At 53.5% G+C, this 12,108-nt stretch overlaps 1 protein-coding gene across 11 annotated transcripts in view; it reads left to right on the forward strand.

Moving 5' to 3' along the window:
* The window catches only part of LOC128854320 (AT-rich interactive domain-containing protein 1A-like), a 132,963-nt gene that overhangs the window by 66,988 nt on the left and 53,867 nt on the right, over positions 1 to 12,108 (forward strand). The window lies entirely within an intron of this gene.

Here is a 12,108-nt window from a genome sequence, read left to right on the forward strand (position 1 = left end):
CGCCCCCTCCCCTCACAACAATAATACCCATCCCCCCCCTCCCCTCAGAACAATAAGGCCCATCCCCCCTCTCCCCTCAGAACAATAGGGCCCATCCGCCCCCTCCCCTCAGAACAATAATGCCCATTCGCGCCCCCCCCCCCCCAATCAGCGCCTTTTGGGGCGCTCTCCCCCTTTCGGGAAGGGGCGCTGCGATGGGCAGAGGAAGGGGTGGAGAGGGGGGGCCGAGCAGCACCCGCTGCCCCTCCCTGAATCCGCCCCACAGACACTTTGGTGTCACCAAAGAAAGACATTTGGATCTCCACTCCCCCTCAGGGCCAAAATTGCCAATACCTGATTTTTGGCTTGAGGTTGGAACTTTTAATCCACTTTTCTTTCCACCGTTTTTCTATAACTAAATTGAACCCATCCCAAGTCTGAACTATCCACTAAATTTCAAACAATCATTAGTGTTTTATCTCGCCCCTCCGCCCCTCAATAGTCCATCATGAGGGTCTTTAGGGGTCGCATGACATGTCCTAACTTGGCATTGTTTACCTGCCCAAAACAAACCATTCTTCCCCATTTTTCACAAATTGCAGAGTTCAAAAGCTCTCAAATCACTCTGTGTGAAGTAAGGGGTGTCAGACCTCCAAAACCAAAACAGCACCCTGAAAAGCAGCTGTTCTTCAAAACAGCATCGGGATTTTCCTGACAGAAGAAAAGCTTCCAAGCAGAGCATATCCAGCTGAAGAGAAATTTGGCCTCTTGAAAAAACAGTTTGCTTCAGTTGGAGGGGACTGGTTTAAGGGTCCCAGCAGGAAAATGTGTAAAGGGAAGCAGCAAATTCCACTTTTGAAGCAAAAGCCAACCATCGCTGTACAGAAAAATGCAATTCTGATTTTCCCAATTACCTTATTACCTATTCATATTTATTATGTCAGAAAAAGAAAAGGATAAAGCCACTTATGGAACTCACTGCTTTCAAATCAGCATCACTTAATTCTTGGCAACTGTGAGTATCGGCCACAACTGCCCCAAAAAATAGAAAGGCCAAAAATTCATATATAATACAAAGGTGAGGCCTAAGCTCTCGCCTTGGGTCTGAAATCTTCTCCTGACCAGATTTGTTGCCCATTTTTTCTGATAAAAATAATACAAAGCATTCCCGGCTGTTTAAGCACCAGAAGCCCTAACTGATTCCCGTGATAATTAACCTGCATTTTACCTGGGAGAGGGGTAGTTAAGGAAGTCGGCACTGCTATTTATAACTCATCTCAAATTGAGGGCAGACTGCCTAAAATCTAACACATCCCAGCTGTACTCCTGTTGGAACTGGAGCCAAGGGAATGTTTTGAAGCAATCTTGGCACTGAATGAATGACACCAACAGTACGAGCACACGTGTGCTTGTGTTGTGGTGACGTAGCGGTGGAGGTGGAAGGCGAAGGGGTGGGGCAGCGTGCTGGAATCCCTCTTCCCAGCCGGCTCTTAAGGCTCGCTACGGATACATAATCGGAGCCGCTCGTAATCTCTGGCCGTGGAGTCCGGCTGCCTGCAAGGACATGGAACTTCCCCAACCCGTCTGCACCCTTTGATCAAGTTCAACAAGCTGGAAATTGGTGACAGCAGCAGGAGCTTAACAGGCTGGTGACACCACCAGCAACCCAGTAGAAGGACCCCGGTTCCAAGTCAGCAGCTTTCCCAGTTTGTTTCCCAGTGCCTTCCAACCTGCTGGGAAACACCAACCGTGCCAAGGCAGGCAGGGAACCTCTACACAGGAGTCATGGCAAATGGAAAACAGCGCAGCAGGAAAAACACCGTGTCTTGATTGCAAAAGCCGCTATCAACCAAGCATTAATGCTTCCAAAAAGCAACCCTCAAAGTGGAGAGGCTGCGCTCACCTTTGCTATTTCTAGTCCCTCCCACACCCTCTGGAGCTACCAAGAGCTCAGGCTGGGTCAGATCCTGGCAGCCCCAACATCCAGAACCACCAGCACACCGCATCCACACTGTCTCCACGGGCGCAGGATTCAACCTCCCACCTCTCAGCCCTTCCCCAGCCCAAACCTCTCCCAACTCTTCAAATGGCTCTACTGGAGTTACACTGCCTGCACTACCATGGTACCAGTACCTTGACCAAGATAATCCTCTCAACGCGATGTCTCTTAGCATGCGCTCTCGGAGACTGCGCTTCTGGCGTGCGCTTTCTCCGAGACTGCGCTTCTGGAGTGCGCTCTCTCCGAGACTGCGCTTCCGGAGTGCGCTCTCTCCCAGAATGCGCTTCCACGGTGCGCTCTCTCCGTGCATGCGCTTCCGGGGTGTGCTCTCTCCGTGCATGCGCTTCCGTGGAGCGCTCTCTCCGTGCATGCGCTTCCATGGTGCGCTCTCTCCGTGCATGCACTTCCGGGGTGCGCTGTCTCCCAGAATGTGCTTCCGTGGAGCGCTCTCTCCGTGCATGCGCTTCCGTGGAGCGCTCTCTCCCAGAATGCGCTTCCACGGTGCGCTCTCTCCGTGCATGCGCTTCCACGGTGCGCTCTCTCCGTGCATGCGCTTCCGTGGAGCGCTCTCTCCGTGCATGCGCTTCCATGGTGCGCTCTCTCCATGCATGCGCTTCCGTGGAGCGCTGTCTCCGTGCATGCGCTTCCATGGTGCGCTCTCTCCGTGCATGCGCTTCCGGGGTGCACTCTCTCCGAGAATGCTCTTCCGGGGTACGAGGCCTTGGACTGCCTAGTCCCGGAGTGCGAGGTCTACGAATTCCCGACCAAGATAATCCTCCGGAGACGGTATCTCACAGTACGCGCTCTCGGAGTATGTACTCCTGGAGTATTTGCTTCTGGAGTACGCACTCTCTCAGACTGCACTTCTGGAGTATTCGCTTGTGGAGTGCGCGCTCTCAGAGAATGCGCTTCTGGAGTACGTGCTCTCAGAGTGTGAGCTGCTGGAGTATGCAGTCTCAGAGCATGCACTCCTAGAGTACGAGGTCTCGGAGTGCGTGCTCCCGGACTGCAAGGTCTATGAATACCCGACTGTGTCTGCTCCTTTGGCCCATGGTGGCGGTTCTTGCAGATGCACCATGGGTACACACAGTCAAACTGCATGCGCGTACGAGGCATGGCTTCAAGCAGGCACCAAACTGTGCAGATGCACCACCACCAGCCTGGCTGCCACAACCACACCAATTATGAGACTTTCCAACTGACAGTCTGACAGCCCCTTCCTCCTGAGCATCCCCAGGGTAGCACGGCAACGCCGTGACATCATCGGCAACTGACCCCTCCCCTCAGAACAATAATGCCCATTCGCACCCCCCCCCTTCGAGACAGAGATCGGGGAGAAAGTGGGGGGGGTCTTCAGACAGGGGGACATGGGATGTTGGGGGGTCCCTTGTCAGGGTAGGGACCCAAACTATTCTATGATTCTATGAATTCTACCCGGCAGAGATGGGGCAGGATGCATTGCAGTGGAGAACAAGTGCGTTGGGGGACGCAGCCGGGCAGCACAGCCCCGTCCACACGCAGTAACTGAGGGGTAACCCATACGCTGGGTGTCAGAAACGGACAAAGCAAAAATCTTTTATCAGACCAAACAAGAGTTTATTATGAAAAATTTATGACGAGGTATTCAATTTCGCAGAGCGAGGAAGCAGCGCCGGGCGCGAGGCTGAGGCTCAGTCAGAGGCGCCCCTCACCCTTACATTTTGGCGGGAAAAACAGCTAACAATAAGGCCCATCTGCCCTCTCCCCTCAGAACAATAGGGCCCATCCGCCCCCTCCCCTCAGAACAATAATACCCATCAGCCCCCTCCCCTCAGAACAATAAGGCCCATCCGCCCCCTCCCCTCACAACAATAATACCCATCCCCCCCCTCCCCTCAGAACAATAAGGCCCATCCCCCCTCTCCCCTCAGAACAATAGGGCCCATCCGCCCCCTCCCCTCAGAACAATAATGCCCATTCGCGCCCCCCCCCCCCCAATCAGCGCCTTTTGGGGCGCTCTCCCCCTTTCGGGAAGGGGCGCTGCGATGGGCAGAGGAAGGGGTGGAGAGGGGGGGCCGAGAAGCACCCGCTGCCCCTCCCTGAATCCGCCCCACAGACACTTTGGTGTCACCAAAGAAAGACATTTGGATCTCCACTCCCCCTCAGGGCCAAAATTGCCAATACCTGATTTTTGGCTTGAGGTTGGAACTTTTAATCCACTTTTCTTTCCACCGTTTTTCTATAACTAAATTGAACCCATCCCAAGTCTGAACTATCCACTAAATTTCAAACAATCATTAGTGTTTTATCTCGCCCCTCCGCCCCTCAATAGTCCATCATGAGGGTCTTTAGGGGTCGCATGACATGTCCTAACTTGGCATTGTTTACCTGCCCAAAACAAACCATTCTTCCCCATTTTTCACAAATTGCAGAGTTCAAAAGCTCTCAAATCACTCTGTGTGAAGTAAGGGGTGTCAGACCTCCAAAACCAAAACAGCACCCTGAAAAGCAGCTGTTCTTCAAAACAGCATCGGGATTTTCCTGACAGAAGAAAAGCTTCCAAGCAGAGCATATCCAGCTGAAGAGAAATTTGGCCTCTTGAAAAAACAGTTTGCTTCAGTTGGAGGGGACTGGTTTAAGGGTCCCAGCAGGAAAATGTGTAAAGGGAAGCAGCAAATTCCACTTTTGAAGCAAAAGCCAACCATCGCTGTACAGAAAAATGCAATTCTGATTTTCCCAATTACCTTATTACCTATTCATATTTATTATGTCAGAAAAAGAAAAGGATAAAGCCACTTATGGAACTCACTGCTTTCAAATCAGCATCACTTAATTCTTGGCAACTGTGAGTATCGGCCACAACTGCCCCAAAAAATAGAAAGGCCAAAAATTCATATATAATACAAAGGTGAGGCCTAAGCTCTCACCTTGGGTCTGAAATCTTCTCCTGACCAGATTTGTTGCCCATTTTTTCTGATAAAAATAATACAAAGCATTCCCGGCTGTTTAAGCACCAGAAGCCCTAACTGATTCCCGTGATAATTAACCTGCATTTTACCTGGGAGAGGGGTAGTTAAGGAAGTCGGCACTGCTATTTATAACTCATCTCAAATTGAGGGCAGACTGCCTAAAATCTAACACATCCCAGCTGTACTCCTGTTGGAACTGGAGCCAAGGGAATGTTTTGAAGCAATCTTGGCACTGAATGAATGACACCAACAGTACGAGCACACGTGTGCTTGTGTTGTGGTGACGTAGCGGTGGAGGTGGAAGGCGAAGGGGTGGGGCAGCGTGCTGGAATCCCTCTTCCCAGCCGGCTCTTAAGGCTCGCTACGGATACATAATCGGAGCCGCTCGTAATCTCTGGCCGTGGAGTCCGGCTGCCTGCAAGGACATGGAACTTCCCCAACCCGTCTGCACCCTTTGATCAAGTTCAACAAGCTGGAAATTGGTGACAGCAGCAGGAGCTTAACAGGCTGGTGACACCACCAGCAACCCAGTAGAAGGACCCCGGTTCCAAGTCAGCAGCTTTCCCAGTTTGTTTCCCAGTGCCTTCCAACCTGCTGGGAAACACCAACCGTGCCAAGGCAGGCAGGGAACCTCTACACAGGAGTCATGGCAAATGGAAAACAGCGCAGCAGGAAAAACACCGTGTCTTGATTGCAAAAGCCGCTATCAACCAAGCATTAATGCTTCCAAAAAGCAACCCTCAAAGTGGAGAGGCTGCGCTCACCTTTGCTATTTCTAGTCCCTCCCACACCCTCTGGAGCTACCAAGAGCTCAGGCTGGGTCAGATCCTGGCAGCCCCAACATCCAGAACCACCAGCACACCGCATCCACACTGTCTCCACGGGCGCAGGATTCAACCTCCCACCTCTCAGCCCTTCCCCAGCCCAAACCTCTCCCAACTCTTCAAATGGCTCTACTGGAGTTACACTGCCTGCACTACCATGGTACCAGTACCTTGACCAAGATAATCCTCTCAACGCGATGTCTCTTAGCATGCGCTCTCGGAGAATGCGCTTCTGGCGTGCGCTTTCTCCGAGACTGCGCTTCTGGAGTGTGCTCTTTCCGAGACTGCGCTTCTGGAGTGCGCTCTCTCCGAGACTGCGCTTCCGGAGTGCGCTCTCTCCCAGAATGCGCTTCCACGGTGCGCTCTCTCCGTGCATGCGCTTCCGGGGTGCGCTCTCTCCGTGCATGCGCTTCCATGGTGCGCTCTCTCCGTGCATGCGCTTCCGGGGTGCGCTCTCTCCGTGCATGCGCTTCCGTGGAGCACTCTCTCCCAGAATGCGCTTCCATGGTGCGCTCTCTCCGTGCATGCGCTTCCGGGGTGCACTCTCTCCGAGAATGCGCTTCCGGGGTACGAGGCCTTGGACTGCCTAGTCCCGGAGTGCGAGGTCTACGAATACCCGACTGCGTCTGCTCCTTTGGCCCATGGCAGCGGTTCTTGCAGATGCACCATGGGTACACACAGTCAAACTGCATGCGCCTACGAGGCAACACAGCGATGTCCAATAGGTATGTGCTCCTGAAGTACGCACTGTCGGAGTACATACTCCCAGAGTATCTGCTCCTGGAGTACAAGGTCTTGGAGTATGTGCTCCTGGACTACGCAGCTTTGGAGTACGCCCTCCTGGAATACGCGGCCTCAGAGTATGCACTCCCAGAGTATGCAGCCTCGGAATACGTCTTCCCAGAGTACATGCTGCTGGAGTACACAGCCTCAGAGCATGCGCGCCTGGAGTAAGAGGCCTCGGAGTATGCGGTCCCGGAGTACGAGGCCTCAGAGTATGCACTCTCGGAGTATGCGCTCCCAGAGTACACGGCCTCAGAGTATGCGGTCCCAGTGTATGCGCTCCCGGAGCACTCAGCCTCAGAGCACACGCTCCTGGAGTACGAGGCCTCGGAGTATGCGGTTCCGGTGTACATGCGCCCGGAGCACTCAGCCTCAGAGCACACGCTCCTGGAGTACGAGGCCTCGGAATACCTGCTCCCAGAGTACGAGGCCTTGGAGTACGCACTCCTGAAGTATGAGGTCTTGAAGTATGCACTCCTGGAGTACGCGCTCTCGGAGTATGTGCTCCCAGAGTATGTGGCCTCAGAGTATGAGGTGTTGGACTATGCACTCACGGACTGCGTGCTCCCGGAGTGCAAGGTCTCTGAATGCCTCACTGTGTCTGTTCCTTTGGCCCATGGTGGCGGTTCTTACAGATGCTCCGTGGGTACACACAGTCGAACGGCATGCGCCTACGAGGCATGGCTTCAGGCTGGCACCAAACCATGCAGATGCACCACCACCAGCCTGGCTGCAACCACCACACCAACTGACAGACTCTCTCTAACTAACAGTCTGACAGCCCCTTCTTCCTGAGGCATCCTCAGGGTAGCACGGCAATGCTGTGACATCACCGGCAACTGACTTTGGGGAACGGGCACAGAACACAGCGACGCCCAATATGCATCGCAGGGGGCTCCACTGACCCTACCTGCAGCTGCAGGTTGCTCTCGCCCCTCAAGTTCACACTCGCCATGCCTGTACTCATCTCCCAAAACTCAATGCACAAGTGGTTCCAATTCCTCCACCACCAGTCTAGAGAGTTCAAGACAAGAAAGAAGCATAGACCTTTTCATCCTCATTAAAGAGGAAACACTGCTCATCCTCCAGCAAGGAACACTTCCATCTCATCTATTGAAGGTGCAACTGGCTGTGCCGAGGTCAACACCCCAGCCTGAGCCTGCTGCCCTTTATAGCCTTCTGAAGGGCCAGCTCCGGGTCTTACTCCATGGCCTCTCTTCCCACGACAGTCTGGTTCTAAAGAGATGGAAGAGGCCAAGAGGAAATTAAAGTTCAGAGAAAACAAAAAATCCTCCTGTGGTGGATGAAGATGGTCCCAAAAGACAGACAGCAAACACCACATTGATGCACACAAAGGGTTTCACCAGGGCACTTTCAACAACAAGTGTGGCTGACAACGTCCCCATCAAGATGTGGGAGGGGAAGAGGGGGGGGTCTCTCGTGGGGGTCCCTCTTGGGGAGATAGGGAGACAGCAGAGAGTCTCAAGGTGGGGGAAGGTGGGACAGCATGAGGTCCCTCCAAGGGGAGATGGATAAAGGGAGTCCTGTCATAATGGAGTTCCTCAAAGGGAGGCTGGCAGCAGTGGGGGTTCCTCGGGGGGAAGATGAGGAGGACTGCAAGGGGTCTCGAGGTGGGGGAGTTGGGATAGTGGGGGTCCGTCGAGGTAGGTGGGGTCCATAAAGGGAGTCCTGGGTTAACAGTAGTCCCTCAGTGGGGGGGTGTTGGTGAGAGTGGGGGGTTTATCAAGACGGAGATCGGGGAGAATGTGGGGGGTGTCTTCAGACAGGGGGACATGGGATGTTGGGGGGTCCCTTGTCAGGGTAGGGACCCAAACTATTCTATGATTCTATGAATTCTACCCGGCAGAGATGGGGCAGGATGCATTGCAGTGGAGAACAAGTGCGTTGGGGGACGCAGCCGGGCAGCACAGCCCTGTCCACACGCAGTAACTGAGGGGTAACCCATACGCTGGGTGTCAGAAACGGACAAAGCAAAAATCTTTTATCAGACCAAACAAGAGTTTATTATGAAAAATTTATGACGAGGTATTCAATTTCGCAGAGCGAGGAAGCAGCGCCGGGCGCGAGGCTGAGGCTCAGTCAGAGGCGCCCCTCACCCTTACATTTTGGCGGGAAAAACAGCTAACAATAAGGCCCATCCGCCCTCTCCCCTCAGAACAATAAGGCCCATCCGCCCTCTCCCCTCAGAACAATAAGGCCCATCCCCCCTCTCCCCTCAGAACAATAGGGCCCATCCCCCCCCTCCCCTCAGAACAATAAAGCCCATCCGCCCCCTCCCCTCAGAACAATAATGCCCATCCGACCCCGTCCCCCCCCCATCAGCGCCTTTTGGGGCGCTCTCCCCCTTTCAGGAAGGGGCCCTGCGATGGACAGAGGAAGGGGTGGAGAGGGGGGGCCGAGCAGCACCCACTGCCCCTCCCTGAATCCGCCCCACAGACACTTTGGTGTCACCAAAGAAAGACATTTGGATCTCCACTCCCCCTCAGGGCCAAAATTGCCAATAGCTGATTTTTGGCTTGAGGTTGGAACTTTTAATCCACTTTTCTTTCCACCGTTTTTCTATAACTAAATTGAACTCATCCCACGTCTGAAATATCCACCAAATTTCAAACAATCATTAGTGTTTTATCTCCCCCCTCCGCCCCCCCAATAGTCCATCATGAGGGTCTTTAGGGGTCGCATGACATGTCCTTACTTGGCATTGTTTACCTGCCCAAAACCTCTCCCAGTTCTTCAAATGGCTCTACTGGAGTTACACTGCCTGCACTACCATGGTACCAGTACCCTGACCAAGATAATCCTCCGGATGCAATGTCTCTTAGCATGCGCTCTCTCTGAGAATGCGCTTCCGGGGTGCGCTCTCTCCGAGAATACGCTTCCGGGGTGCGCTCTCTCCGAGAATACGCTTCCGGGGTACGAGGCCTTGGACTGCCTAGTCCCGGAGTGCGAGGTCTACGAATACCCGACTGCGTCTGCTCCTTTGGCCCACGGCAGCGGTTCTTGCAGATGCACCATGGGTACACACAGTCAAACTGCATGCGCCTACGAGGCAACACAGCGATGTCCAATAGGTATGTGCTCCTGAAGTACGCACTGTCGGAGTACATACTCCCGGAGTATCCGCTCCTGGTGTACAAGGTCTTGGAGTATGTGCTCCTGGACTACGCAGCTTTGGAGTACGCCCTCCCGGAATACGCAGCCTCAGAGTATGCACTCCCGGAGAACAAGGTCTTGCAGTATGCACTCCCAGAGTATGCAGCCTCGGAATACGTCCTCCCAGAGTACATGCTGCTGGAGTACACAGCCTCGGAGTCTGCGCTCCCGGAGTACGTAGCCACGAAGTTTGCACTATCAGAGCATGTGCTCCCGGAGGACACAGCCTCAGAGTACGTGCTCCTGGTGTATGCGCATTCCTGGTGTATGCGCTCCTGGAGTATGAGGCCTCAGAGTATGCGGTGCTGAAGTACACGGCCTCGGAGTACAAGGACTCCGAGTATGCGGTCCTGGAGTACACAGCCTCAGAGTACGCGGCCTCAGAGTATGCAATCCCAGAACATGAGGCCTTGAAGTATGAGTTTCTGGAATAAGTACTCTCGGAGTTTGCACTCCCGGAGTACGAGGTCTCGGAGTACAAAGTCTCGGAGTACGTGCTCCCGGAGTGTGAGGTTTCCAAACACCCGACTGTGTCTGCTCCTTTGGCCCATGGCGGTGGTTCTTGCAGATGCACCATGGGTACACACAGTCGAACTGTATGCGCATACGAGGCATGGCTTCAAGCAGGCACCAAACCGTGCAGATGCACCACCACCAGCCTGGCTGCCACAACCACACCAACTGACAGACTCACTCTAACTGACAGTCTGACACTCCCTTCCTCCTGAGGCATCCTCAGGGTAGCAGGGCAACGCCATGACATCATGGGCAACTGACTTCAGGGGGGCGGGCACAGAACACAGCGACGCCCAATAGGTATCGCAGGGGGCTCCACTGACCCTACCTGCAGCTGCAGGTTGCTCTCACCCCTCAAGTTCACACTTTAGACACTCGCCATGCCTGTCCCCATCTCCCAAAACTCAATGCACAAGTGGTTCCAATTCCTCCACCACCAGTCCAGACAGTTCAAGCCAATAAACAAGCAGAGACCTTTCCATCCTCATTCATGAGGAAACACTGCTCATCCTCCAGGGAGCAACACTTCCATCTCATCTATTTAAGGAGCAACTGGCTGTGCCGAGGTCAACACCCCAGCCTAAGCCCGCTGCCCTTTATAGCCTCCTGAAGGGCCAGCTCCGGGTCGTACTCCATGGCCTCTCTTCCCACGACAGTCTGGTTCTAAAGAGATGGAAGAGGCCAGGAGGAAATTCAAGTTCAGAGAAAACAAAAAATCCTCCTCTGGTGGATGAAGATGGTCCCAAAAGACAGACAGCCAACACCACATTGATGCACACAAAGGGTTTCACCAGGGCACTTTCAACAACAAGTGTGGCTGACAACGTCCCCATCAAGGTGCGGGCTTCCTTTTTGCCTTTGCCTCTTCCTTTTTTAAACTCAAGAAATCCAGCAGCCTCCTCTGGTCCCTCAGAATAAGCAAGACAATACACACAGCTTGCAATGGGACCACTTAGCACCCAGCAGTCACCTTCCTCACAGCCATCCCTGTGGGAAACAAGCACCCCAGTGCAGAAGCAGGCTGGGCTGCTCTGCCTCACGCCCATAAGCTCAACATACCCAAACCTGACAGCAATACAGGACAGTTTCTCATGGCTTCAGCCACCAACTTCTAACTACCTGGTGCTCCTGTAAACTTAAAGCCAGCCCAGTTAAACATTGCTCCTTTCCTCCACCACACCTTTGTCCCAATAGGTCCTTTGGCTAGACCTTCTGTAAACCCAAGATACCGAGTTCCACCAGTGGAAACAAGATGAGGAAGCTTTCTCCCAGCAGCCATCCAGGGAATGGGATCTCCCTGGCCAAACACAGCTCCATAATTATGCTATTAACACCTCTCAGCTCCCAGGACTTCCCCAAACACCACTCCTGGTGATGCTCTTCAAACCAATTAACGCTGAATGGTACTTTGCTTGCAGGATGTGTCCTTACAGCACATTTTGTTCCTGACATCCGAAGAGGGAGATCTGGTGGGGAATGGAAATGAGCCAGCTGTGCTCTCTGACAGAGCCACGCTCCTCACCACACCACATCATCTCACAGCACATCCCACACCACGTATCTCTCTCAGGACCCCGATAGAAGACTTCAATCATCATCACATCTAAAGATGACACGCAATTGGTTTTGCTGGAATCCTCAGGATCTCACTCAGAGGCAAAGAAGTGTGTCCAGCAGGTCGAGGGATGACACTCTGCCTCTCTGTTCTGAGGCTTTATGTGAAGCATTGTGTCAACCCGCATCTGTGGTGGTAGCTCTACCAGCCTGGCAACAGCAAGGTCACAGACAACGAGGAGCCTGCAGCAAACCTTGCCTTTGGTGGGGCTTTAAACACATTTCATGGAAGCACAGAATGGTCTGGGTTGGAAAGGACCCCAAAGCCCAG

This window comes from Cuculus canorus, chromosome 22 (assembly GCF_017976375.1).
Source record: "Cuculus canorus isolate bCucCan1 chromosome 22, bCucCan1.pri, whole genome shotgun sequence".
Lineage (NCBI taxonomy): Eukaryota > Metazoa > Chordata > Aves > Cuculiformes > Cuculidae > Cuculus > Cuculus canorus.